The following is a 27,530-nucleotide window of genomic DNA, read 5'->3' on the forward strand; positions in this document are numbered from 1 at the left end:
CAATGACATTCTTCATAGAAACAGAAAAAGCAATCATAAAATTCATTTAAAGAAATAAGAAATCCAGAATAGCCAAAGTAATCCTTAGCAAGAAAAGTGAAGCAGGAGGCATCACAATACCAGACCTTAAACTATATTATGGAGCCATGGTAACAAAAACAGCATGGTTAGAACACAATAGAAGACAGAGAAAAACCCACATAAATACAGTTATCTCACACTAGCAAAGGCGCCAAAATCATTCATTGGAGAAAAGATAGCCTCTTCAACAAATGGTACAGGGAAAACTGGAAATCCATATGACCTAGAATAAACTGAACCTCTTATCTGTCAACCTGCACAAAACTCAACTCAAAGTTGATCAAGGACCTAGTCATTACACCAGAGACCCTGCAACGACTAGAATAAAAAGTAGGCCCAACTTTCTATCATGTCAGCTTGGGAACCAACTGCTTTAATAAGACTCTTATTTAAAGCACAAGAAGTAAAATCAAGAATCAATAAATGGGATGGATTCAAACTAAAAAGCTTCTTCACAGCAAAGAACAATCAACAACATGAAGAGAGAGCCTACAAAATGGGAGAAATCTTTACCACCTGCACCTCAGATAGAATATTAACCTCCAGGAAATACAAAGAACTTGAAAAACTTAAAAAACCCAAATAATCCAATCTACAAATGGGCTAAGGAATCGATAGAATTCACAGAAGAAAAACAATCAATCAACAAACATATGAAAAAAATATTCAACACCTTAGCAATTAGAGAAATGCAAATCAAAACTATACACTGAGATTTCCATCTCAACTCTAGTCAGAATGGCAATGATCAAGAATAAAAGTAAAAATAAATGTTGGTAAGGATGTTGAAAAAAGGTACACTCATACGCTGCTGGTGGGACTGCAAACTAAAAGCGAATGAGAAACAGGACCCAATGTTCATTAGGCATAAATCAAAAAAGGCATAATTAATAAACATCTCTAAGAACAATGAACATAAGTCTCCAATTCTCCAATTAAAAGATATATACTGGCAGAATGGATTAAAAGACAAAAGTCAGTTATATGTTATTTCCAAGAGACTTATCTTACAGGAAAAGACAGCAATAGCCTAAAAGAAAGAATGGAAAATAATAATCCATACAAATGTAGCTGGAAAACTAGCAGAAGTAACAACTCTCATATCTGCAAAACAGACTTCAAGCCAAAATTAATCAGAAACAAGGAAAGTCACTTTATAGTGGTAAAAGTAAAAATTAAACAAAAAATTTCAATGATACTAAATATTTATGTCCCAAATGTCAGTGCACTTCTAACTACATAAAACAGATATCACTAGACATTGAAACTCAGACCTCTATTCAATAATACTGGGTGATTTCAACACATCAATAGCTAAGCCATCTCAGCATAAACTTAATAAAGATTCTTCAGGGCTAAAAAATATTATAAATCAAATGACCCTAACACACATCTATAAAACATTTCCTCCAATAATAGTCAAATTCAATTTGTTCTAAGCTACTCATGGTACCTTCTCCAAAACACACTATATTCCAGACCAAAAAACACCTATGAAGGCATTTCTAAGAAGAACATTTATAGCTATAAGCACCTACACATAAGAAAATCAGAAAGATCCCAAATAAACAATCTAACATGAATCTCAAAGCCCTTAAAAAGCAAGAAAAATAATCCTAAAATAAGCAGAAGGAAGAAAATACTTATGGTCAGATGAAAATCAATGAAATAGACAATAAAAAAAAATAAAACGATCAATGAAATTAAAGAGTTGGGTCTTTGAAAAGACAGACAAGGGTGATAAAACTTTCACCAAACTAACCCAAAGAAAAAGAAGACCCAAAACATTAAAATTACATGTGAAGCCACATGTAGTAGCACACACCTGTAAACAAACCCAGTGACTTGGGATGCTAAGGTAGCAGGATGGCAAGTTAGAGGCAAGCCTCAGCAATTTGGCAAGGCGCTAAGCAACCTAGTGAGATCTTGTTTCAAAACACAAAAGGACTGGGATGTGTACTGTTCAACAGTAAATATCCCTAGTTTCAATCCCCAGTACCCCACCCAAAAATTAGAAATACAAAAGGAGATATCATTGCAGATTTCAAAGAAATCCTGAGCATCATTAGGGACCGGTTTGAAAACATATTTCAAAAAAACCTGGAATAAATGGATACATTTCTAGATATACATATTGCCAAAAATGAAATGATTGGAATACTGAAATGAAATGGATACAAAAAACCCTAAGCAGACACCGCCCCCGCCCCCGCAAATAAGACTGAAACAGTGCTTTAAAAACCTTCCATCAAAGAAAAGTCCAGAACCAGATGGAATTTTCAGTGGATTCCTACTAGACCTTTAAAGAAGAACTAATGTCAATGCTCCCCAAATTATTCCATGAATTACAAAGGGATGGAATACTGCTAAATTCACTCTATGAAGCCAGTATCACCCTGATACTAGAACCAGATAAGGAGACATGTGGAAAAGGAAAGAGAAAACAAACAAACAAAAATGACCACTATCCTTGATAAATTTAAAACCATATTAAGATGGTACATCATAACTAAGTTGGTTTTACTCCACAGTTGCAAGGATGGCTCAACATAAGCAAATCAACCTAAGTAAATCAACAAATGCAATCCATTAAATAATTAGAATAAGGACAAAAATCATATAAGTCATCTCAACAGATGGTAAAAACGTCTTTCACAAAATTCAAGACCCATTTGGTATAAAAACACTGAGAAAATAGAGCGGGAAGGATCTTACTACCTCAAGCATCATAAAGGCTGTACACAACAAACCCCAAACAAACAACAAAGTAAGTGGGGAAAAACCGAAAACATTTCCTTTAAAATCCAGAATAAGACAAGGATGTCTACTCTCATCACTCCTATTTCAATATAGTACTAGAAATTCTAGCCAGCGCGATTAATCAAGGTTCAAGTTTAAAAAAGGGAAGAAGTCAAATAATCACTGTTCGAAGATCCTTTACTTAGAAGATCCAAATAGGTCTACCAGAAGACTGCTGGGGCTGATAAAGAAATTCAGTAAAGTTGCAGGGCACAAAATTAATATACAAAAATAATGCCTTTCATGTACACCAATAATAAATCTCCTGAGAAAGAAATGCGGGGGGGGGGGATCCCATGCACAATAGCCTCAAAGAGAGAGGGAGGGAGGGACAGACGAACGAACGAACGAACGAACCGAACCAACCTAGGAATAAATCTATCCAAAGACATGAAAGACCTATACAATGAAAATTATAGAAGACTAAAGAAAGAAAATGAAAACACCACAAAGTGGAAAGATCTCCTATGTTCATGGATAGTGTTATGGTTTGGAGATGAGGTGTCCCTGAAAAGCTCACAAGGGGGACAATGCAAGAAGGTCTGGAAGAGAAATGATTGAGTCAAGCCTTAACATAATCAGTGAGCTGATCCCTGATAGGATTAACTGAGTGGTGGCTGGAGGCAGGTGAGGTGTGGCTGGAAGAAGTGGTTCATTGGGGTGATGGCTATGGAATATATATTTTGTATCTGGAGAGTGGAGATCCACTCTCCCTCTCTCTCTGCTTCTGATCATCAGGTGAGGCGCTTCCTTCTGCCACACTCTCCCCCCATCATGTTCAGCCTCACCTCAAGCCATGAGGAATGGAGCTTGCCTTTTAGGGATGGAAACCTCTGAAACTATGAGGCCACAAATATAACTTTTCTTCCTAAAATTATTCTGGTCAGATCTTTTAGTCAGCAACAAAAAAGCTGACTAAAACAGATAAGCACAATTTTTTTAAAAAGTGTTAAAATGGCCATATTATCAAAAGTGATCTACAGATTCAATGTAATTTCCTTCAATATACCAATAACATTCTTCAAAGAAATGGGGGAGGGGCCACCCTAAAATTCATATGGAAGAATAAAAGACTCAGAAGAGCCAAAACCATTTCAGAGAGAGAGAGAGAGAGAGAGAGAGAGAGAGAAATAAATGCTAGAGGCATCACAATATTGTACTACAGACCTATAGTAATAAAAACTGCATGGTACTGCATAAAAATAGACACATAGACCGATGGAAAAGAACTGAAAACACAGAGAGAAACCCACAAAGATATAGTCAACTGGTCACCAAAAACATACGCTGGAAAAGAGCATCTTTTTAACAACTGGTGCTAGGAAAATTGAATATCCACACATATAAGAATAAACAAAGGACCCATATCACTCATTTTGACAAAAGTCAATTAAAAATGGATCAAACACCTTGCAATTAAACCAAAAACTGCATTGGCTGGAAGAAAACAGGGCTAATACTCCAATATCTAGGCAGAGGCAATGACTTCCTCAATAGAACTCGTAAAGTTCAAAAAATAATCCTAAGAATAAATGATATGGTATCAAATTTAAAAGTTTCTACAGAGCAAAGGAAACAATTAAGAATCGGAAGAGAGAACTTACAGAATGGGAGAAAAATCCTTCCTACCTCATATTCACACAGAGGATTAATATCCATAATGTATAAAGAACTCAAAAAACTTACCACAGAAAAACAAATAAGATAATAAACAAATGGGCAAATGAAAAATGAACTAAACAGATACTTGTCAAAAGAAATTCCAATAGCCAACAAATACATGAAAAAAATGTTCAACATTTTTTAGCAATGCAAATTAAAACTATACAGAGATATCATCTCACTCCAGTTGGAACTGCAGCCATCAAGAATACAAATAAGAATAAACGCTGAAGAGGATACTTTTATATTGGTAATAGAACCGTAAATTAATATAATCACTATAGAAATCAGGCTCCTCAAAACATGAGGAATGGAACCATCATATGACAAACCACCCCATACCTTGATATTTTTCCAAAAGATCTAAAATCAGCATACTATAGTGATAACATGCGTACCCATAATAGCAGCAGCATAATTCACAAGAGCCATATTATAGAAGCAGCCTAGGTATCCATCAACAGTTAAAGCAAATATGGTATATATACACAGTAGAGTTTTATTAAGCCATAAAGAAGAAATTATATCATTTTCTGGTAAATGGATGGAATTGGAGAATATCATGCTGAGTGAAATAAGCCAAGGGTCACATGTTTTTTCTCTAATATGGAAACTAGGAAGGAGGGGAGGGCGGGAAGGAGTGTGGGGACTGTAGGGGAGAGGCGGCAGCTCCTCACAACAGAAAAGAGAGCAGTGGAGTGGCAGAAGACGGTGAGGGAAAAGTGCCAAGGAATAAAACTGATGAAATTAAAAATATGATATTGTGTGCATGTACCAATAAGTAACAACAAATCCAAATGTGCATCACTATAATCCATCAATAAAAAGGAAAAAACACTGACAAAGAATTTACATTTAAAAAAATAAAATGCTATATCTGTATCAAAAATACCATACACGTACTTCGCTTCCCCCAACCAGAAGCAATGAACATTGTTAGCACTAGATTGTGGCTCTGATTACTATTTTTCACTAAAAGGAATCGAGGTCTTCTTCTCAGAGACAGAGCTGATTTGGGGACCAAGGAAGAGCATGCACAAGAGATTATAAACATCTTGTATGAACAATACCAGACTAGTGGCATCATGTCAGAGACTCAAAATCAACTTGGAAAGCTTCCTCTGGCCAAGACAATCTGAGATTAATAAGAATGATAATACAAAGCAGTAAAACACATTGTATGTTGATATGTACAAGCTCAAAATAACACTGGGAAAAACAACAACAACAATTAAAAAAACCCTTAGTGGTCACCTTTCCAGGAATCTAGGTAACAACTAATGCCGCAGTCTGTCTGGCTACAGCAACAAACTAAGTCCTTGAAAATCAGCAAAGAAAGGAAACAAACAACATTCCAATGTAACTTACCTGCACAAACAGAACTGTGCCATAGAGTAACCAAATATCTGATGGAAGTTTCTCTTTACAGAAATATCACAGCTAAGCATGATGTCATTTGTATATTGACATTTTAGTACATTCTCAAGGAAATAATGAACCTATACAATGATCATGACAATATCATGAATGGAATCAACAAGTGTTATATTCCTCTTCATGGGAGCACTTAGCACCACCTATGAAATATTCTGCCTCCCCAAAAGAGGAGCTGTATATCTAATTAGGATTTGCAGAAAATACAAGGAAAAGAAGTACTTTTTTTACTACAAAGATGCAACTAACAAAATATATAATGTGGGAAGTTTTTCAGGACAAAAAAAGGGGAAAAAATTAAATAAACGGGTAGCAGCATAACCTGTACATGGCAACCAAGTAAAATGTATGAATTGTGTTCAGATTCTATAGAAACATTATTTAATAGCAGTTTAGGAACAACTAACTTATGTTGGTGATATTATTGCCAATACCTCACATCCATTAGGATGGCCACTCTCAAACAGAAAATAAAGTTGTTTAGAATGTGTACACACTGTAATCTTGGTGTACTGTTAAGGCTAAGGTGGGGATGTAAAATGGTGACGCTGCTACATAAAAGCATATAAAAGTTCCTTGAAAAAGATAAACTAGAGCTGAGATACATGTAAGCCCAGTGACAGAGCACTTGACTACCATGTGGAAGGCCCCGAGTTCAATCCCCCAACCTTATTAAAAAAAAAAAGTAAGACTAAAATTACTGTTAAAACCTGCAATCCCACCTCTAGTATTCCAAAAATGAATTCCAAAAGAATTGAAACTAGGATATCAACGAAATATAACACATCCATGTTAACAATAGCACTATTCACAAGAGCCTAAAGGTTGAAGCGATCCTAATGTCCATCAACAAATAAAAGGAGAAAGAAAATGTGGTATGTATAGACAACCAAGTATTATTCGGCCTTTTAAAAAAAGGAAATAACGTTACAGGCTACAACACAAACTTCAGGACATTATACTAAACAGAAGAAGACAATTTAAAAAAGTCAAATAATGTAATGATGTTATTTTATGAGCTATTTAAAGTAATCAAACTAACAAAGTAGTAGCAATAAGAAGTAAAAAGGCTACTGCCTAGGACTAGAGGAAACGGCACAGGTAACAGTTGTACACCATGAAAAAAAATTCTGGAGATCAATTACAAATCAATGTGAATATAGCAAACAATGCTGAAGTGTACACTTAAAATGGTCAAGATGGTAAACGTAGGTAGGCAAAGTGGTAGACACCTATAATCCCAGCTACATGGGAGGCTAAGGTAGGGGATCCAAGTTCCAGGCCAGCCTAGGCAATTTAGGAAGACCCTATCTCAAGAAATAAAAATAAATGTTATGCATGTATGTAAATTACATACATACATACTGGGGATTGAACCAAGAGGCACTTTACCACTGAGCTACATTCCCAATCTCTCACTCACCCCCCCCCCTTTTTTTTTACTTTAAAAACAGTGGCTCTGTAAATTGCTGAGGCTGGCCACAACTTGTAATCCTTCTGCCTTGGCCTCCCAAGTGGCTGAGATCACAGGTATGAGCCACCATGCCAAGCAAATACAATTTTATTTTATTTTTTAAAGAGATAAGGATGTAGCTCAGCAGCCCAGCACCTTCCTAGCTTGCAAGAGGCTGTGTGTTCAATCCCCAGCACTCTACCTACCTCCTCTCATACATATACAAGATGGTAAACTTAAACTTTATATTATTTGGTTTTACCACAATTTTTAAAAAATATACTTAAATCCTTTTTCAAATGAAAATGAAATGTCAATTTTTAAAGTGTAATATGGTGCTGAGGTTGTGTATTCTTGATAGTCTATATCTCCTATAGACAAATACTTAAATATTTATGAATAAAATTATATGATACATTATTGACTTCAAAATAATCTGCCAGTGGGAATTGTTATGGGCACACTTAAAGACAAGACTGGCAACTACTGCAGCCAGATAAGAGCCTATTAGCACCTGCCTAGTCTTTCCAAATTAATAATAGGTCAAGGGGTTGGGGTTGTGGCTCAGCAGTAGAGCACTCACCTGGCACATGCAAGGCCCTGGGTTCAATCCTCAGCACCAAATAAAAATAAATAAAATAAAGATGTTGTGTCCAACTACAACTAAAATATAAGTATTTTTTTAACAATAGGTCAAAATAATTATATATACCTATTGGCCAATGGGTCCTATTAATGCAATGAATAATTACAAAAGGAGTGTGAAACATTCATATAGGAAAGTAACAATCATGGACATTTAAGGTACAACTTAAAGTAATTTGTGTAGTAATAAGTAAGTGTAGTGATTTGTGTAGTAATAAGTAATAAGTAAGTAAAGAGTAAAGGCAAATAAAGATTATTATAAATCCCTCAGGGTTACTATATCAAGAACAATGATAATTCTGTTGTGAGTGGGTATAGGTGTACTGAAGGTAACTACTTATTTCCCTAAAGTATTCACATATAAAATTTTAAAGGAAAAACATAAGATACAGTAGTCGCCCCTTATCTACTAGGGCCCCTAGTGGATGTCTGGAACTCCAATGGTCCTATATATATCACTTCCCCCCTCTATATGCCTACAACACTATCACATAGTACCAGAGTTAATCTGTTCTTCCATGCGGTATACCCTGGTATTTCTGTATCACTACTCTTGCTCCTCTTTGGTGATTATTAAGTAAAATAAGGATACCTTTAACATAAGCATTGTATTACTGCAACAGTTGATCTGACAACTCAGATGGCTACTAAGTGACTAATGGGCAGGGAAGGCAGATAGTGTGGCTATGCTGGACTAAAGGATGATTCACATCCCATGCAGTAAAAATTGAGATTAATCAAGACTTTAGATTGAAACTCAGAATAGTGTGCAATTTTAAGCTTGTGAATTGTTTATTTCTAGAGTTTCCCATTTAATCTTGTCAAACCATACAGGAAGAAAACAAACTTTAGAAAGTGAAAGTGCAGATACAGGGGAACTACTGTACACTATTACACAGGTTTAACAGCAGCACTATTTCTAGGAAACTCACCATTTTGAACCAATCTATAAATTTACTAGCACATTGTACAAATACGTAGAAATGGTTTCGGGATCTTCAGGTAGACTACAAGCACGTCTGTTGTCATCTTTGCCATCTTTATCTCTTAACACTAACCTATGTGTAACGAACAATAAGCTTAAACTTCTGTGATCATGATATAAATACGATTTCAGGGGTTTTCAATGAAATCGGCGAATATGTTTGGGATAATCTAATCAAACACAGTCTATGATCTGTTGCAAAAACAAAACAAACAGGGTAGTCTATGTGAGTAGCACATGTAAAATTTACTGGAGTTCTGGCCTTAGAAGAAACAGTTGGTTGCATAGCACCTGCAACTAAGTCACACAGCAAGTCTGTGCAAATGATACTCAGGGAAGATATAACACAGTAGTAATACTCCAACAACCAAGAATATTAACATGTTTCAAATATGAACTTCCAACAAAAAAGCTAAGAAGAGACCACAGTAAGAGCTGATTTACCTGGAGTAGTTCTAACAAAATGAGAAATTCTGCAGTGCTTCATGGGAAACAGCAAATGTAATGACAATTAATTGGTCACCCAAGCAACCTAAAGGGCCTAGTGCTTCATAAATTAATGAAAAAATAAAGTCATCCTCTATGCTAGCTAAAGCTGGGGAACATTTTTTTTTCTTCAACCTCCCCTACTAACTACAGGGGGTAGGAAAATGAAAAGGGAGGAGCAGATAGAGAATGGGAAGAGGAAAAGGAAAAAAATCCACTTCTTTCCACAATAAGAATTCAGAAAATAACTGAGACAAAGGAAGTTTTCCTTTTCATCAACACCCTTAAAGTCCATCTTTAAAAAGAAATCATTTCCTAGCAGTATTTTCACAGCTATCTTACTTATTCTAGTTCCTGTTAACTCAAACTGATAAACCTATGATTACCTACCAAATTCTATAAAACTCTCATTTTCTGTATCTCCCAGATTTAATGTTTAAAACTAAAAATAAAAATAATTAAACTTTTCGGCAATACACTATAGAAAACATCTTTAAATAGAGGATATTTCTAAGCAATTAATTCTTTGGCAATGTGAAAATTGGGCCTAGAATGTAGCTCAGTGGGACAATAATAATTAACATGTGCAAGGCCTGAATATAATCCCCACTATCAAATACAAACCAGTAAAACTTCATTCTCCTATTTGATCCCCTAAATATACAGCAATTCTATTTAGGAAAGAATTCACTTCTGTAAAGAAAAATCATTCTGAATTGTACTTAAGTAAATGAGATCACTTAGCATACAGCTAGAATAAACCTTAGAAATGTAATCCAATCCATCATCTAATGTTTATAAGAGCCCTTGCCAAAAGCCAAAGATTCCTAGCATATTCAGGAAACAGAGCAAACCCCAAACCCTACAGAGCCCAGTAGTTTTTATTATACCAAATGGCTGATTTGATATTTATATTTCAAGTAAAAGGATTGTAATAATCTTTTTAAGTAGACAAGAATGAGTATCTAAATATATTTGTTAAATAAAATGTAAGCAGAATTTTAGCCATTTAACTGCATATAACTAAAAATATTAAGATAAACTCAATACCCAAAAATTGAGTAAAATGCTGGACAGAAAACAAAAGACTACTGAATTTTAAGTGAGAAAATTCTATTTGTGGTTTAGGTCATTTGACAAAACACAATGCTATGTAACACTGATTATTAAGAGGTAATAAAAATTACACAAAATGGAACCATTCTGATTATTAAGAGGTAATAAAAATTACACAAAATGGAAATCCTTAAAGTAGGGGTTTCTTTTTGCTAAATACTCAAAAATTATTTCAACTTAATTATACGTTTATAACTTACTTAGTTTTAAAATACATGCACTTTGCCAAACTGTTGAGAAGTTTTAGTACTTTCAAGATAATAACAGAGTCTTTAAACACTGACAATCGGGGTTGGAGAGAGTCTTACCATTGGCAGTGCATTGATGTAGGGATGCGCAACTGAAGATCCGGTACCACCGATCACAAGAAGCTGTTGCTGATTCTAAAAAAAATGGAAAAGTAAAGTATTCAGTGTGCCCTAAAATAAGTTCAGTTTAAGATTTTTCTATACCATCCTACATGTTTGAAGTATTCTTTATTTATGCCTGTAATGCACCCCCCACCCCACCCAATGAAAACCTCTCAAGCAAGTATTGAAAAAAAAAAAAAAAAAAACCAGCAGCAATGTTTGAGTGCCATTCAGAGTATCTTTAGAGCACTTCTAAGAGGTTGACATAGTGAACAAATGAGACTCAAAGAGATGAATCTGCAGAGTGCTCTCAATCCCAAATTCAGCTCAACACATTCCAATAAGTACTGCATTGAGGTCCAATATACTATGTTCATAACAAAATCATGAGCTATAAAAATGGTATAAACTTGAACTTCTACATATTTTGATTAATAATAAAAAGCAACAAACAGATAACTGGTTTTGCAACAATTTCCTTCAGAACTTGTTAAAAATCTTTTCAGAGTTCACATTTTACAGAGTATACCTTAACCCTTTTCAATTGTTAAATTTCAGTGCATTATACCCCATGAACCTTTCAAGCAACTGTAATCCCACACTGTCTCAGAGAGAGGACTCTAGTGGTAGGCTGACCACCAGTACAGTTCCCCAGGTGCTCAAGCACAGGTCTATAAAGTGACGGAGTAACACTGCTAGTCTATTTACCTAAAGGTTATTGCTATGAACATCATGACTGGGAAAGAACTTACTTTAGTAGTTTATAATTAGCAGTTGTACCATTCTGTTTTTCATTCCTATTCTTCCTACATGCAGTTTTTTTACAAGAATCTTTAGGCGGCATTTGCTTAATATACTAGATAATTCATAAATCTACATAATGAACGTGAGTAAGCGAGATAATTCACAATAGTAAGCTAAAATATATGGCAATGAAAGAACTGAAAGGCCACTGGTGCTTTGTGCAGTCCTCACTCTACTACAAATACCATTATATACCACATTGTACATGCCCCCCTGATATTAGGAACAAATGAGGGTGCATATTTGAACTCCTGTATTTAAATATTAAAACCGAAATGCTTTAATCAAAACTGAACATAAATAAATATAGCACTCTACAGCAACAGATATTTGGTTTGACCCATTTGTACATATACAACACATAAAAACACATATACCTTGTTGCGAATACTAAATTAGATAATTCCAGTTTTTTACCCCCTCTCCCTCTTTTGTCTTACTTTACTAATAGTCACTGAGTCTTTCACCACCTTTGCAGATATCTCTCAGTTTTCACTTATGTTTTTCCTCTACCCTTATAATCATTCCTTCATTTAACATTTCCTTTTAGTCTATAGTTCCTTAAGTAAGGAAAAGACTACAGTAGTGATTTAATAAATAATTAAATGATTAAATAAATATCTGATTCTGGGATTTGAAAGATAAATGAATCTGTGGTAAACAGTGTGCCAACAGATGTACCAATTAGCACATACAATTCAACCTGAAAATCTGAAGAATTTCTAGACGTATATACAAGGTCATATTTCAATTTCTGTCACAAATGTTTTCCTAGTCAACTCACTTATACATACCCTGCCATTGTGCAATGCATTTATACCATATAATCTAAAGGAATTTTTAAAGACATTTATTTTATAAAGTGATAACAAAAATTAGAGATACATTTAAGATACTATAACAGTGTGTGCTAAAACTATTTATAGCAAAGTATTTCCTTATTCAGTAAACAAAATATGTATTTTATACCTCTCCCTTACTAATCTCACTCAGCATCCCCTACTCTCACCATAGAGACTGTTCTCTGCAGTCTTTTGCTATCATGATCCTGTCATTCGCCCACCAGAACCATCCTTCCGTGGTTCTATATGCAAGCAAATCTAGCCCATTCTTTCTCTCAATGTTTCAATCCAAATTAGCTTCCTCCCTTGGTTATTCAACTCATTACTCAAAGACAGAAATAAGAACCCCTTCAGCACACTTCCCTTTTCAGAGCTGTGTAGTACCTTATTCTTTTATCATGTCCCAACCCCTATCAAACTTCTGGAGAAGTTTCTGGTCTGGAGACCAGGAATTGATTTATTCATTTTACTCTTGTTTCTCCACAGCACTAAGAATAGTACCTTGGACATATATAGTTCATATACAGTACACACATATTTCAAAATAAAACCAGTAGAGACTCAAAGCACAAATAAATCACATTGGTGAAGAATTCAACAATGAACTGCTATTTTGAAAATACTGAAGAAAGCCTGGTTATACCAATAATTTTAGTTCTGCTTCCAGGAGGCAGCCAATAAAAGTTAATCTTTCATCATTGACAAAAAACAAAAAAATCAAAAAGCACATGATGAATCACACCACAAAAACTACTCTATACCTAATTGCTCCTCTTGTAACAAAATAAATATTTTGCTTCTATAATCTGTATTTCAGAACATTTTACCTAAAATAAAGGAGTAATTTTAGAATAGGCTTTCAGCATAGAAAGATGCTGATGACTACACAAACACCTAAGATCTGCCCACCTACACATAATTGGTAAGATTTTTTTTTAAATTGTAAATATTCTGTGAAATGACAAAATGTACTTCAACTGATCTCTGGAATTGATTTCATCTGAAGAATCCTCTGAAAAGCAAATGGACATTATGAACCCTTTCCCTAGGAAAAAGTACAAACACAACAAAAACAATAAGAAAATGTACTTATTATGTAGGGCAGCAACAAAATCTAATCTCAACCCAGTGGCCAGCAATAAATTCAAGAAAATATATGTGGCATGCTTAAAGAAACAGAAGCTAAAGATGAACTTTTAGTTAATGTGAAGAATTTGGAACAATCATCTGAAAAATCAAAAGAAAAATATAAGAATCTTAACCAGAATTGATTCAGCATAGAAAGATTTTTACTAAATGGGCTGTATATGTAGCTCAGCATGCACAAGGCCCTGGGTTTGATCCCCAGCACTGTTAAAATATACATATCTTTTTAATTAAATGAACTCCTAGAGGGGGAGATCACAAATGAAATTCAGATTAAATTGCTTAGTGCATGATTGATAGCACAACAGTAATTACCTGCAAATAGATCAATTAAAAAAGGAATATATTTGCAAATCAAAGTTCAGCTGAACCTCCCTATTTGATTCATTTTACAAAAATAAACTTTATTAGTTGCCTTCAACAACACAATTCCTAATAACCCACTATACATATATCAAAACCGCTGAACCACTATATTCTGTACCCCTGGCCCTATCCTTATTTCCCATGGAGTTACATACACAGAGAGAGAGAGAGAAAGAGAGACAATATTCTACACTATCAGAAACTAAGGTAGGCAGAAAGGAGGAAGGGGGATAACCTATAATTGACCCTGAAATCTGACTCAGTAAGAATGAACACAGCTTTGCTATTATCACCTGTTTTCACTTCTCATTGTCATTCAAATGACTTGAGGAAAAACAGGCTCAAAATTTTGTATTGTAACCCCAATTTTCTAAAAATAAGTTATTCTTAAGGCCACACATCCACGTAAGTAAAGAACAATTCAAACATGCACTAATGTCTAATAATCCAGTTAGTACTTCCGTCCAATTAGTTTCAATGGTAGGTAGCATCATATCCGGTTAAATATTTTATTAAACTTACAAAAGACAAAATACTGCATAGGAATAAAATAAGTTATCAGTATTTCAAAATCTAACAGTCACAGAATAAGCAATGCAAATTAAAGTCAATAAAAATCACAAACTCAATCTAAAGAGAAGAGTTTAAGATTTGAGGAATTTCAAGTGCTATTATAAGCCAAACTTATAACTGGGCACTAACATCAACCCATCAAAAGCCTTTAGCAGTTTAATAACTTCCAAGAATAGAGAATCTGAATGAGAACTTCCACAAACTTTAGTTGACACTAAAAACATGACATATGTAGACAGATATACATGACTATCAGTTTCTTTAAAAATGTGAGCACATCATTAATATATAATTACAACTAATTTCTTCTTCCACAAAAAACAAGGTACTAAATTAATGGTACAACTTACAATGCCTCAAAATACTTCAGATTTTACATTATTTTCTTGTTAGCACAAAGCTGCTACCCTTTGTTATTTTAATAAAGTAGTTTGGGATAATGAAACCAGTAGAATGGTAAAAACATAGTGAGGTCAGACAGCAGTATTAGCATGATTTTTTGAGAAATACTAGAGGACAGGGAAATCAACCTATATTGTCGAAGACAACACAATCAGGTACATTGGCACTTAAGTCAAAGAGAGAATTCCTAGACCTTATTAGCTTTCTCACTCTCCCCAAGGACAGAATATTTTATTCAAGATACCAAGAATTTGAAAAGCTAATTAGGCTACCAGAACCCAAAAAATCATTCACCAGGACTATACCTTTTTAGCAGAAATGAGAATAGCTCTGCAAAGGATAGTGGGTCTTAGTTTAACTCTGAACTATAGAAAGGACCTTCCAGATTCAAACCTAGCTATAATTTAGTGGATCCCTCTTTCAGATTTAATTGGTCTAGGGTAGAACCTGTAAGTTAGTCATATCCTCTAAAAGCTCCCCTGATAGGGATCAAGAACCATTAGCCTATGTGGAGGGAAAGGATCTAATTAGAGTCTTTTTCTTTTTTTAAACAGGAAACGGACACTCTTTATTTTATTTATTTATTTATTGTGTGGTGATGAGGATCAAACCCAGTGCCTCATGCATGCTAGGCAAGTGCTCTACCCCTCACTGAGCTACAACCCCAGCCCCAAGATTCTAATTCTTAATCTACTGTTGGGGAAGAGAAGCAGAAGAATGATTTCTTTCAAATATCAGACTGTAAATGAAGTAGTTCTCAAACATAGAGAAAAATACTATTATCAAGAGTAAATTAAGCGGTGTGTGGTGATGCACACCTGTTAATTCCAGTGACTCCGGAGACTTGAGGCAGGAGGATCACAAGTTAGAGGCCAGCCTCAGCAACTTGACAATACTGTCTCAAAATAAAAAATAAAGAGGGCTATGTATACAGCTCAGTGATAAAGAACCCCTGAGTTCAATTCCCAGTACAATCAATCAATCAATCAGTACATGTTTTATTAATTTTAAGATTAACAATGAAAAACAAGATAAACTCAATCTGTCTTCTTAAAACTGAACGTGCAAAGGAAAGACAATGATGATGAGGACATCATAAACAGAGACCATGACTATAAAACAGGAGTTACCAAAAAAGGCATGAAGGACACCAAAGGTGCACTGACTTCAAAAAGAAAAAAAAAGACTAAATAAGCTTCAGCTATCTGTGACAAATTTTAGAAAGGTACTTTTTTTCTACTCACTATAATGGAAAAAAAAAAATCATATAAATGAATGGCCACAGCAAACAAAACTTGGCTCTATCACCCATCAGGGAAATCATCTAGTTAGATGGATGATATGGGATTGGTTGGTTACATGTGTGTACTGTCTCTTCCAATTCAGCAATCAAGTGTGCTATCAGGGCCAGCACTAGCCTCTATGATACCTGTGCAAATCAGACTCTAGCAGGACAAGTTGGGGAAAGGGGGAGTCACAGATACAGGGGTAAAGAATCTTGATCTATGGGTCCACACAGTCTGAGTTGAACATCCTGGCTCTGTAAACTAGCTAAGTGATTTAAGACAAATTACTATAACTTTTCACTGCCTCAGTTTTTTTAATCTGTAAAATGAATAATGAGAGTTTAATAACTTAACATTTATGGAAGTCCTAAACAATGAGTGGCACAGGATTCAGGTGCAATTATTTGTTAACAATATAAACAAGCCAAAAGAAGTACCTTTCTCTGAGAAGACACAGTTGTATATCAGAAAAACTGCATGGCTGACAATATGGCCAGGACTGCCATGAACACTATGCACCCTTGGCTGGGTACTTCTGAGAAGTTCTGCCATTTACACTGTGCTATCTGTGTGCTGCTGTGCCTGTAGAATGCAGTTATAGTATTCCTTTGGTAAGTTAAAAACTTAACACTCAAAACATTTTCACAGTTGATAAAACTTTTTAATGATAACAGATTTGGAATGTGCCCAAATGTAACTAATGTCTGACTGGTGTAACCTTAGATTGACACTGAACACATCTGATGTTCCTCACTGAAGCAAAGAGCCTCTCAAGCACATTTTAAAAACAGTGTCTTTGATTTTTAGTTAGTGATGAAATAGGATAAGCCTCTTTAAATAAAAAATTAAGAATAAGTCATCAGGAAGATACTAAAATGAAAACTTCCACTTTGAAGTGCTTTTGACACAAATTTAAAAATACATATATATTAAATTAGGTGTTAGTTTCAGAGCTCTAAAATGTTATGATTTGGGCTGGGGATATAGCTCAGTTGACTTGAATGCACAAGGCCCTGGGTTCAATCCTCGGCACACACATACACACACACACACAAAAGTTATGCTTTTATTTATGCATTTTTAAACTTTCACATATAAGTTCACATATAAGTCTTTTATGTTCAATCATTCTAATTTTTTTCTCTTTTATTTATGCATATTTAAACTTTCTGGAATTTTTTCCCTTGAATATTATCTTCGGTAGTTGCTGGTTGAATACTTAGACACAGGACTCACAGACTCAGAGGGCTGAATATAACTATAACTACAGAATCTGAATTTTCAGACATTGCCATGCAGTTAGTTAGGGGTTGGTATCTACGACCAGAAAGTAAATATTTTTGTTTTTGCGGGTCGTTTGGACTTTCTTTCATAACTATCTAACTCTAATATTAAGTAGTAAAGCAGCCAAAGACAAAACAGAAATAAATGGGTATTTCAATAAAATTTTACTGAGGGAAAAAAAAAGCAACAAACCAGATATTATCCACAGCCATCACTGATCCTGAAGCAATTCTCAAAACCTCTCAAAATTCCACAAATCCAGGAAGCAGATACAACTTTTAGGTTAAATGAGAGAAAGTCTTCTTTAGTCAAAAAGACTAACGAACTATATCAAATCCTTATTAAAATAATATCCACAAAATGTATATAATCATTCTTCAAAGAAGAAGTTTTCTAAGGCAAAAATATCATCTTATATGGCAGCCATTTGTATGACACATGGTGAGGTCATAGTCAATGACAGACCACATATATAAAGATGGTTCCGTAAGTTTATAATGGATCTGAAAATTTCCTGTTTCTGTTTACCTAGTGATATCACAGCTATCATGCTGCCTTAGCTAACCCATTACTCTCATGTTTGTGGTGATACTGATGTAAACAAATCTACTTCACTGCTATTCATATAAAAGTATAGCACAATTACATACGGTATGTAATACTTGAAAATGATAATAAACAACTATGTTGCTGGTTTATGCACTTAATATAGTTTTTTTGTCATCATTTTGAAGGTACTCCTCCTACTAAGGAGTAACTAATAAGTAAACCAGACTTCTGGGACACAGGAAGAAATATACTTTAGAGCCTATGTTTGTCTTTATGCAAAATTAAACAGTAGGGTTTTTTTTTTCCTCTTAAAAAAAAAAAAAAAAAAAAAAAAACCTAAGATTTAGTTTGCAATAGACACTGTTGTATCTATTGAACTGTGGGGGGGAAAGTAGGAAGAAAGGGAATGGGAAAAATAACTTCTCTACTAGACTTTATGTTAAGTTACTATTAATTAAACAATACTGAAACAAAATACACAAAGGTCCTTGCCCCTACAATGTTTATATTCCAGCATTATTTTTAATTATATGTAATGTTAGAAGATGATAGCGCTATAAAAAAAGGAAATGTTGGGGCTGAGGTTATGGCTTGTGGTACGGCGCTCGCCTAGCGTGTGTGAGGCCCTGGGTTGATCCTCAGCACCACATAAAAATAAGTAAATAAAGGTATTGTGTCCAACTACAACTAAAATATAAATACTTTTTTTTTTTTTTAAAGGAAATGTTCAAGCAGGATCATGGTCTCAAAAGTTGAGCGGGAAAGAGGCATCCCTAATCTGCAACATTAAGGATGGCCAAAGACAAGAGATTGTGTGTGCTTCACTAAAGGGATAGCAAGATTCTCAGAACCTATCATGTGTACTACTATATTCTCTGTGCAGGCACTCACACATGAAGATGTATCTTATCTTGGTGGTGTCAGTATAGTGTTAGAAATTATACCTAGAACATTCGTGTTCACATATAAGTCCTTTATGTTCAATCATTCTAATTTTTTTCTCTGAAATAGCTGTTCTTTATCTCCTTTGTATTGAAGAGTCACAATTCCTAGGAGTGGTAATAGGCATTATAAATTATGGGCTTATTTAAATATTTAGCATTATGGAGGCCACCATAATAGATGCTAAAGAGAAGATAGGTAAAATTAGTACAGTAAGGATCTGAATTAGCCTACCTTTGACTATATGAGAATAGTAACAGACCTCCCTCAGTAAAGTGATACTTTCCTTAAAACCTTTGGCCATCTTTTGTGGGTAAGAAGGTCTTTGGAAAGAGATCTGGGACACCTAAAGGAGGATGGCTGAGAATTTTAAAATCTGTCTTCTGCTGTCCACTTTCTGCCTCTTATCAGCAGTGTGATCTTGGTTTATGAACTTCTTTGAACCTCAGTTAACTTGTTTTTGGTATAGGGACTTATAATACCTACTGTAAACGTGGTCTGAGATTTCAATGATATCAACTACACAAGCAACACAAAGATGAATGCTTATTTTGTCATCTCTGTTAAGAACAAGATACTCAAAAACATTTAACCTCTTAAGGGCCTCAATCTCTTTGTGCATAAAACAAAGGGGACTGAACTAAACTACTTTTCTTAAACTTTCTTTTAACTTTCATATCATCAAAACATGTGTTCTGTGATATTTATAAGATATTTTTAGTTTACTGGTTTGGGTTTCTACCTGTGCTATTTCAAAGAAGGCAAGAGATTATTTTCTTCTTTGCTTTGAAGGGCCTGGCTTTCTGTGAAGCTAGCTACATTTCAAGTCTTCTAGGTTTATTGGCAGTTAATATGATATGGAACTCAACAGAAGGTAATTATATCCCTATCTTACCCCTTCTATCACACCCATTTATTTCTTGCTTCCCCTCTTCTACTATCTGAACATTTTATGTCCTTGTTCTAACCAAACCAAATTCCTTATTTCTTTCCACATTGTTTAATACTAGGACATTTCACATAAAAACCTTAAAAATACAACTGTAAAACACAAATGTCGTCTTCTTTATAATTTTAATTGTATAATGCATTAACTTATTCAATAACATTTGCATTGTCATCCACTTCACAGATTCATCTGTTTCTTACCAAATACCAGGAAAAGGGGTAGAGAAAACTACTCAAAACTAGAACAGGACTTCAAAGATACAGTGACTCTACCACTTACTGAGGACGAAACATTAGGCTGGTTATTCAATCTCTCTAAACCTGTCTACACACCTGTAAAAGGAAGATCATAATATTATCTACTTTCAAAGGGGTTATTGTAAGAACTACACAAAAGAATGTGTATCAAACATTTAATAGTATTTGGGGCTTTAAAAAGCACTTAATAAATGATAGCTATTGTTGTCATTCTAAGATTTTGTGATAGAAAGCACTGAGCTGTCCTTATTAGAACCAAAGATTTGCTATAATAAACTATCAATCCATATATGCGATTAGAATGCCTAGAATACTTAGTATGCTTATGAACATCTTGCAACTTACTTTATAAAAACAAAAATATGGTTTATTTTTAAACACATTGTTACAGGCATTCTGAAAACAGGATATTTCTGAGTTAAATATTGGATATAAAATAGAGAGGAAAAAAGATTACTGAAGTAGTTAGAGGGGTGGGTCAAGAGTATGGTATTAGGGCCTCTAGCCAGCACAGCAATACATAACCATATTTAAAATTTAAATATGAATGTTTTTGTTAAAGTTTATGGCTCCTAAGAAATAATACCTATTTTAATACAATCACAACCAAGTACTTATAATGGGTATTATATAATCAAATGTCCATTTTTAAACAAACATAAGTCCAAAATTATTCCTGTTTCTTGGCTTCCAAATAGTAACTAAGAAGCAAATGAAACTATTGCCTAAATCAGCAACACTGGATTCCTGGGAAAGACATTTTCAGTAATGGCAAATAATGGGTAAATTTAATAAGGCTTCCATTAAGCCTCCCCCATAATTATACAGTATTTTAAAATAGTACCTTTTATTTTGGTTTTGAAAGTCACATAGATTATTAAGTGAATAGTGTGAAATTATTTCCCTTCCAGATGAGACATCAAAATAATTTTAAAACATTAAGAGAAAATAACTTGTAGATTTCCATTCAAGGTTGTTCCTTACAGACAATATAAGCTCTCTGTTATCTTGGATGTTTGCTACCTGGGACAAATTAATGTGTTCTATAAATTCTATTAATATGCATCTTCTCTAGTGCAGTAATAAAGATGTTAACAGTTTGATTCAGTCTAACTTCAAATTGCTCTAGTACAGTGACTAATTTTCTAATTTGAAAGAAGTCAGCAAATCCCACTTGGAGTTTTAATGAATTCCACTTTATTTCCATGTCATTAATCAGGAGAAATATAAAGCAAAACTGGCTATTTCTTTTAAAGTACAGAGAAGCAGCATTGAAGAACAAAATGGATTCAATGAGAAAGAATGAGGAGAATGACAGCCAAAACCCAGTGAGTCTTCTCACCCCATCAATTTGCTATTTTTCATACTACGCAAAGTAGTAAACAATTTGAAACCAAGACTTTTTCAAATGGGCAATAGCCATTCATAGATTTATAAACTGTCGCTTACTTTCTTTTCCTTATTTAGAATTTTATCCACTATTCCATGCCAGAAACTGAGGACTTATTTATAGAATGCTCAAGCAATGACTACCCTAACTCACACTCTAAAAAGTAGTTCATTCCAGGCCGATATATAAGGCCCAAACCTTAGTCGGTTCTTTCAAAAATCAATCTCTTCAAGTCTCTAAGGTATTCTTGAATATTCATTCATTCAATAAGAGTTTATTTAAGGATCAGGCATGGTTACTGGGGATTTTACATTCTAATAAGGGAGATAAAAAATCTAGTTGTAACCACGCTACACATGCAAAAACATTTCACAAAGACATGATCAAGCATATTTCATTTAAATAAGCTGAAGGTACACAATAAACTCAAACACTAAACCCTGAAGAAATACAAATGTAAAACAGTAACCACCAACAGAACCAAAACTCAAGTTCGTAACTTTAGGGTCTCCTCACAGACAGACAAGACTAAAAATGAACCCTCAATGTTTCAATATTATATGCATTCATTACTTCTATAGTACTTTATTTTTTAAAAAGTACAAAAATCTTCTAGTTTTCCAAGGCCAAGAAATAAACTACTTTCACAGAGATGGGAAACATTAACTACTACACATGTCTTCCGCAGGCTCCCATCCCTGATATCTTCCACACCAAGTCTTATTACTCAAAATCACCTAATGAGGTCCTTTTTGTGGTATTTTATCCAAAGGCATGACTAAATTCCCAAACAAAATTAAAATATGGTTTGTCAGACCTTTTCACTATTCAAAACAAAGCCCATAGAAGGAAGGGAGAAGAAAGGCCTAGGAAGAATCTCCAGTGTTTCTTATGAAATTTCTAGAATTTCTTGTGAATTCTTATTAGGCTTAAAAGGATGTTATACTGTAAAGTATCACAACTGTTCACCTATTAGCTATTTATTGAGTGCCAACTATTTGCCAGGCATCATTTCAGCTGTAAAGAAAACTCCTTGAGGTTTTTTTGGGTTTTTTTTTTGTGTGTGTGTGTGTGTGTGTGGAGGAGACACAACATAATGTACACATTAAATATATGGGGAGTGTCTTATTTTCTCAATTTCTCCAAATGAAATCTCATAAAATCAAGAGATATGTTTTAGCACTCAAACCAATGGAGTGTAATGACTGCAAACCAGAGGTAGCAACTCCAGTTAACAAAAACAGGACTTACTGGACGAATAAGCTCATAATAAAAAGAAAGAAAAACCTAGATAATCATTAAGTTTTGAAAGAAACCACAACAGTTTCATGTAACAAGAATATTTATACCCTATGCAATTAATTTTGTTCCTTGAAAGTCTTCCAGCAACTTGTGATCTAACGTGGTGATCCCATTTCCCTTTCTTCAATGAAGGATTAGATTCCTACATAATTAGAACTTCCCTTGATTTTACTATAAAGTGTTTAAGGGGAGATAGTTTATCAATCCTAAGGCAGAAAGATCTACAATCTTTGATTTTCAAATATGACATGACAGAATTGTTAAAAATTTTTAAGTGCCAAAAGCCATTCACTGCATTATGATATGGCTGCTGCTTTTAGATCTGGTCTCAGTCAACAACCAGTTTTGCACATTGTTTAGTTCCTACTTGTGTGACTTTTGGTTGTTACTCCAAGGTCAATACCATGGTTGGATGACTGAATCCTTAGGCTTATATTGAATCTGAATATCAACCTCACTCACATCCTTCAAGGTCATTTTATTGCTGTCTTTCCTTTCCTTCCACTAAGTCTTGGTTTGTTAAATCAAATTTCAGGGAGAAAAAAACTGGGATATTCTCCTTAAGCAAACTGTCTACAAGCTATCATCTCAAAATGCTGAATTAAGGCAAATCTAGACCACTAGGTAACTCACCAACCTTCACTTCAGTAACTATGAGGGCCATGTTCCCACCACACCAATTCTAAATGTCACACATAACTACAAAGATCCTGCTTATAGAGTACATAATTGATAACCTTAAAACTTGTCTTTACTTTCTAACAGTGTGTCCCTCCCTAACCTGTGAAATAGGTTTATTTCCAGTAGTACCTTCTGTATTTCAGTATATTTGTTATAATGGCTATTAGTTTCCCTCTCCCCCTAGAGTTTGTGCATTTTTCAAGATCCTGTTGAACTCCTTGCTAAAAGCTTTTCCTCACTACTTTGTCCTGCCAGTAGTATTCCTCTCTGAAAAATGCCAGTCGTGCATTCATTTTACAGTGCTGGAAAATAAAGTACAGAAGGTTAAATAATTTAACCAAAATTATACAATTAACTAGTGATTGTTAGAGTCTGTAAACAAGTCAAAATAACACCTGGCATTTTGCCAGGGGAATGCTAGAGTTCGTAAACAAGTCTGGATGGTGCCTGGCAAAATGCCAGAGGGAGTGGTTTGAGAAGTAACAAAAGCGAGCCATTAAGTGTGGAGATTCCTTATTGGTTGACTGATGTATCTAGTTTATGCTAATTAGATAAGCTGTGTGGAATGTATAAATACTGCTCCTGTCCTGCAATAAACGGCTCCCTCTCCTGCTGTATCAACGTGAACAAGTTGTTCGTCACCCCCCGGTTATTTTGCTGCAGCCGGACTGCGGCAAGTGATAAAAGCTGGACTATATCATCCAAACCTTCGAACTTAAACTCCAAGGTTTATCTGTTCTTTTAATCGCCTCACTCTTAACACTATTTTCCACACTAATCTGACCATATCTCCTCACACATAAAAATTTTCAGTGGATTCTCCACAAGAATGTTAGACATTTATCCAACATGTCCTTCAAATCACATGCCAGGTGCAATCTTCTCCAGGTGAACTTCTTTTTGTCACTTCCAACCAGCTGATTTGTCTCTTTTCCAAATTAACTTTATTTTAATCACTGTCATCTAGCATAGCATCTTTGGACTTCAAATGTTACCTCATTTGCTTCCAAATCAACTTGAGGAAACGGTAATTTTATTAGCCTTATTTCATAAGTGGCCCTAAAATCTCAGGTTACTTCCTTACATTTACACAATTATTCATAGTAGGTACTTCAGAGAGTCAAGTCTAGGTTGACTTTGCCTCCAAAGCCTAGGTTCTGTAAATATAGCATACTGCAATTCTTTTCTGAGAAATAGACTTCAAGACTCCTGACCTCATTCTTGTTCCACAATTCTTGCCTTTATAATTGGTGGCTTCTTTCGTTAACAATATTAAAATCATAGTTAATATAATCTGACCAACTGTGAGGAACCAATCAAATGCACAGAAAAGAGAATATTCTTCAAAACTATAAATGTCAGAAAAGATAAAGAATGACTGAGGAACTATATCAGATTAAAGAAACATAATAACTAAACTTAATGGGTGTTGATAGCTGCTTAAATTAAACAGAAGGAAGATGCGAATTCAGTATACTTTGAAATTTTTCACAATAGAAGTTCAAAAATAACATCCAAACCTTTCAGTGAGACATCTTCCCAGGTGTTAATCTCTTCCTGCCCAGAGCCTATCCCCTCCAAACAGAAGTCAAAATTTGACTTCACACATTTTTCAAAAATTAGTCTCCCTGGGGTTGGGATTGTGGCTCAGAGGTAGAGCGCTGGCCTAGCACATGTGAGGCTCTGAGTTCGATCCTCAGCACCACATAAAAATAAAGAAAGAAAATAAAGATATTGTGTCCAGTTACAACTAAAAAATATTAAGAAAAAATTAGTCTCCCCAAAAATGTGCAACTTTTTAACTAGACTAAAAGTTATGTAGATTACAAGTTACTTATGCATTTTCTTTAAAATACTAAACTCCCTGACAGAAGGGGTCTTTTCTAATGATTAACGTAAATTCTGTAGTCTAACAGGATTATATAGTTCCTTTCCATCATTGACTCTGAACCCTGGCTCTCTTTGACACATGGGAAATAAAATTCTCACAATCTCACTGAGCCTGTTCATTTAGATAAGTAAAGTAGGCAGGGCTGTTTTTGTTCAACTACCTTCATGTCTGACATACTTTTAGATTTTTACCTTGGTTTAGCTAAAGATGTAAAGATGTAAGAGTGGTTCTTAGCTAAAAATGTAAAAATGCATGGAAGTTGCAACCAAAAAAGAACCAATGATTTCCAGAGACCTGCAATTATTATAAGCCCTAGAGAAATAGCATTTGAAGGAAATACAGTAAGGAGCAACCCTCATCCCCAACCCCACAGATGAACAAATTTAGGATAATCCCAGCATTTCAAATGATGTAAAAGTGAAATCATTGAGAGTTAAAAATCTAAACTATTAATAAGGTTTTATTCTATTAGATGATACGTTTAAATTAAGGCTCACTATACTATGTTGATTTATTCACAAACTGTTACTTCTAAATATTAACTGTTTAAAGTTTCTTATTCCATAATACTGTTTACTAAGTAGAATACATTCTACTAGATGTTACAGGGTTAAACAATTAAAATACTTCCTCCTCCTCTAAAATAAAATCTATAACTACACTGTAAGACAGACGTAAACACTGTAAGCCTGTGTCAAAGCATCTAGAAATTTAGATAACAATATCACTCTAGGCTAAAATAACAAAAAACGTGCTATGATAGAACCAAGAAAGTAGCATCAAAAAGTTCACCATGTTCCTGTTGCAAAGTAATGATCCAAAGTCCCTAACACTATCATGAAATCTGCCTCTCATACAGGTGTCAAATTCAGCCATATATACACACTAATCTGAACTCTTGTATGCTCGAAGAAGACAAGAACTGTAACCATACAAGCCCATCAACTCTGAAATCACACTGGTGGAAATTCAATTTTGCTGGGATAGCTTTCATATAGCTATTACAGTCAAGTATGAGGAAAAGCAGAGCTCTTGGATCAATGGCTTCTTGCAGACAGAGCAAAACAAGGTAGTTGCAAAGAGCAACTGGTCCCTTAAATAGTCATCATATCTGCAAATTAATGAGCAGATCATTCATTATATGTGTGCAGAAAGGATTGGTAATCAAATACTAGTCTTTTTGTGCTCATCTACAAATACCAAACAATTTACATCAGCATCTTCATCTTCCAACTCTAATGGTATTAAAAAAAAAAAAAATACAGCATAGTATAGTTGAATGTGGGGTACATTTTAACACAATGAACCCCTCTCCAGTTAAAAATCATGAACAAAAGTCAGCCATAGGAAAACAACCTGTGAGTTGTTTCCCACACATGAAGTGTCTTCTATAAATGTTGTGACTAAGAGGAGGGGAGATGAAGTGTTATACTCCTGATAGAACCATGGAGAGAAACCTGCTGACAACCATCTTTTGTTTGTCCATTTAAAAGCAGGCAAAGGGGTTGGGGGTTGTGGCTCAGCGGTAGAGTGCTCGCCAAGCAAATGCAAGGCCCTGGGTTTGATCCTCAGCGCCACATAAAAATAAATAAAATATTGTAATCAATTACAACTAAAAAATAAATATTAAAAAAATAAAAAATAAAAGCAGGCAAAGGAAAAAATAATTTTTATTGGCATATTTGAACAGCCTTTAAAAAATAAATATTGGGGCTGGGGATGTGGCTCAAGCAGTAACATGCTCCCCTGGCATTCGCAGGGTGCTGGGTTCGATCCTCAGCACCACATAAAAAAATAAAAATGTTGTGTCCACCGAAAACTGAAAAATAAATATTAAAAAAGTATCTCTCTTTAA

General features: G+C 34.6%; 1 protein-coding gene across 7 annotated transcripts in view; it reads right to left on the reverse strand.

The window, feature by feature from the left end:
• Tbl1xr1 (TBL1X/Y related 1) overlaps positions 1-27,530 on the reverse strand; it is a 154,767-nt gene that overhangs the window by 72,458 nt on the left and 54,779 nt on the right. For all 7 annotated transcript variants that reach the window (XM_058586190.1, XM_046466852.2, XM_046466855.2 and 4 more), the window contains exon 2: positions 10,970-11,044. The gene's annotated coding sequence lies outside the window, so the exon portion shown is untranslated. The remainder of the gene's footprint in view (positions 1-10,969; positions 11,045-27,530) is intronic.

This window comes from Marmota monax, unplaced genomic scaffold, assembly GCF_021218885.2.
Source record: "Marmota monax isolate L192 unplaced genomic scaffold, Marmota_monax_Labrador192_F-V1.1 WCK01_AAM20220418_F8-fsc00074, whole genome shotgun sequence".
NCBI classification, from domain to species: domain Eukaryota; kingdom Metazoa; phylum Chordata; class Mammalia; order Rodentia; family Sciuridae; genus Marmota; species Marmota monax.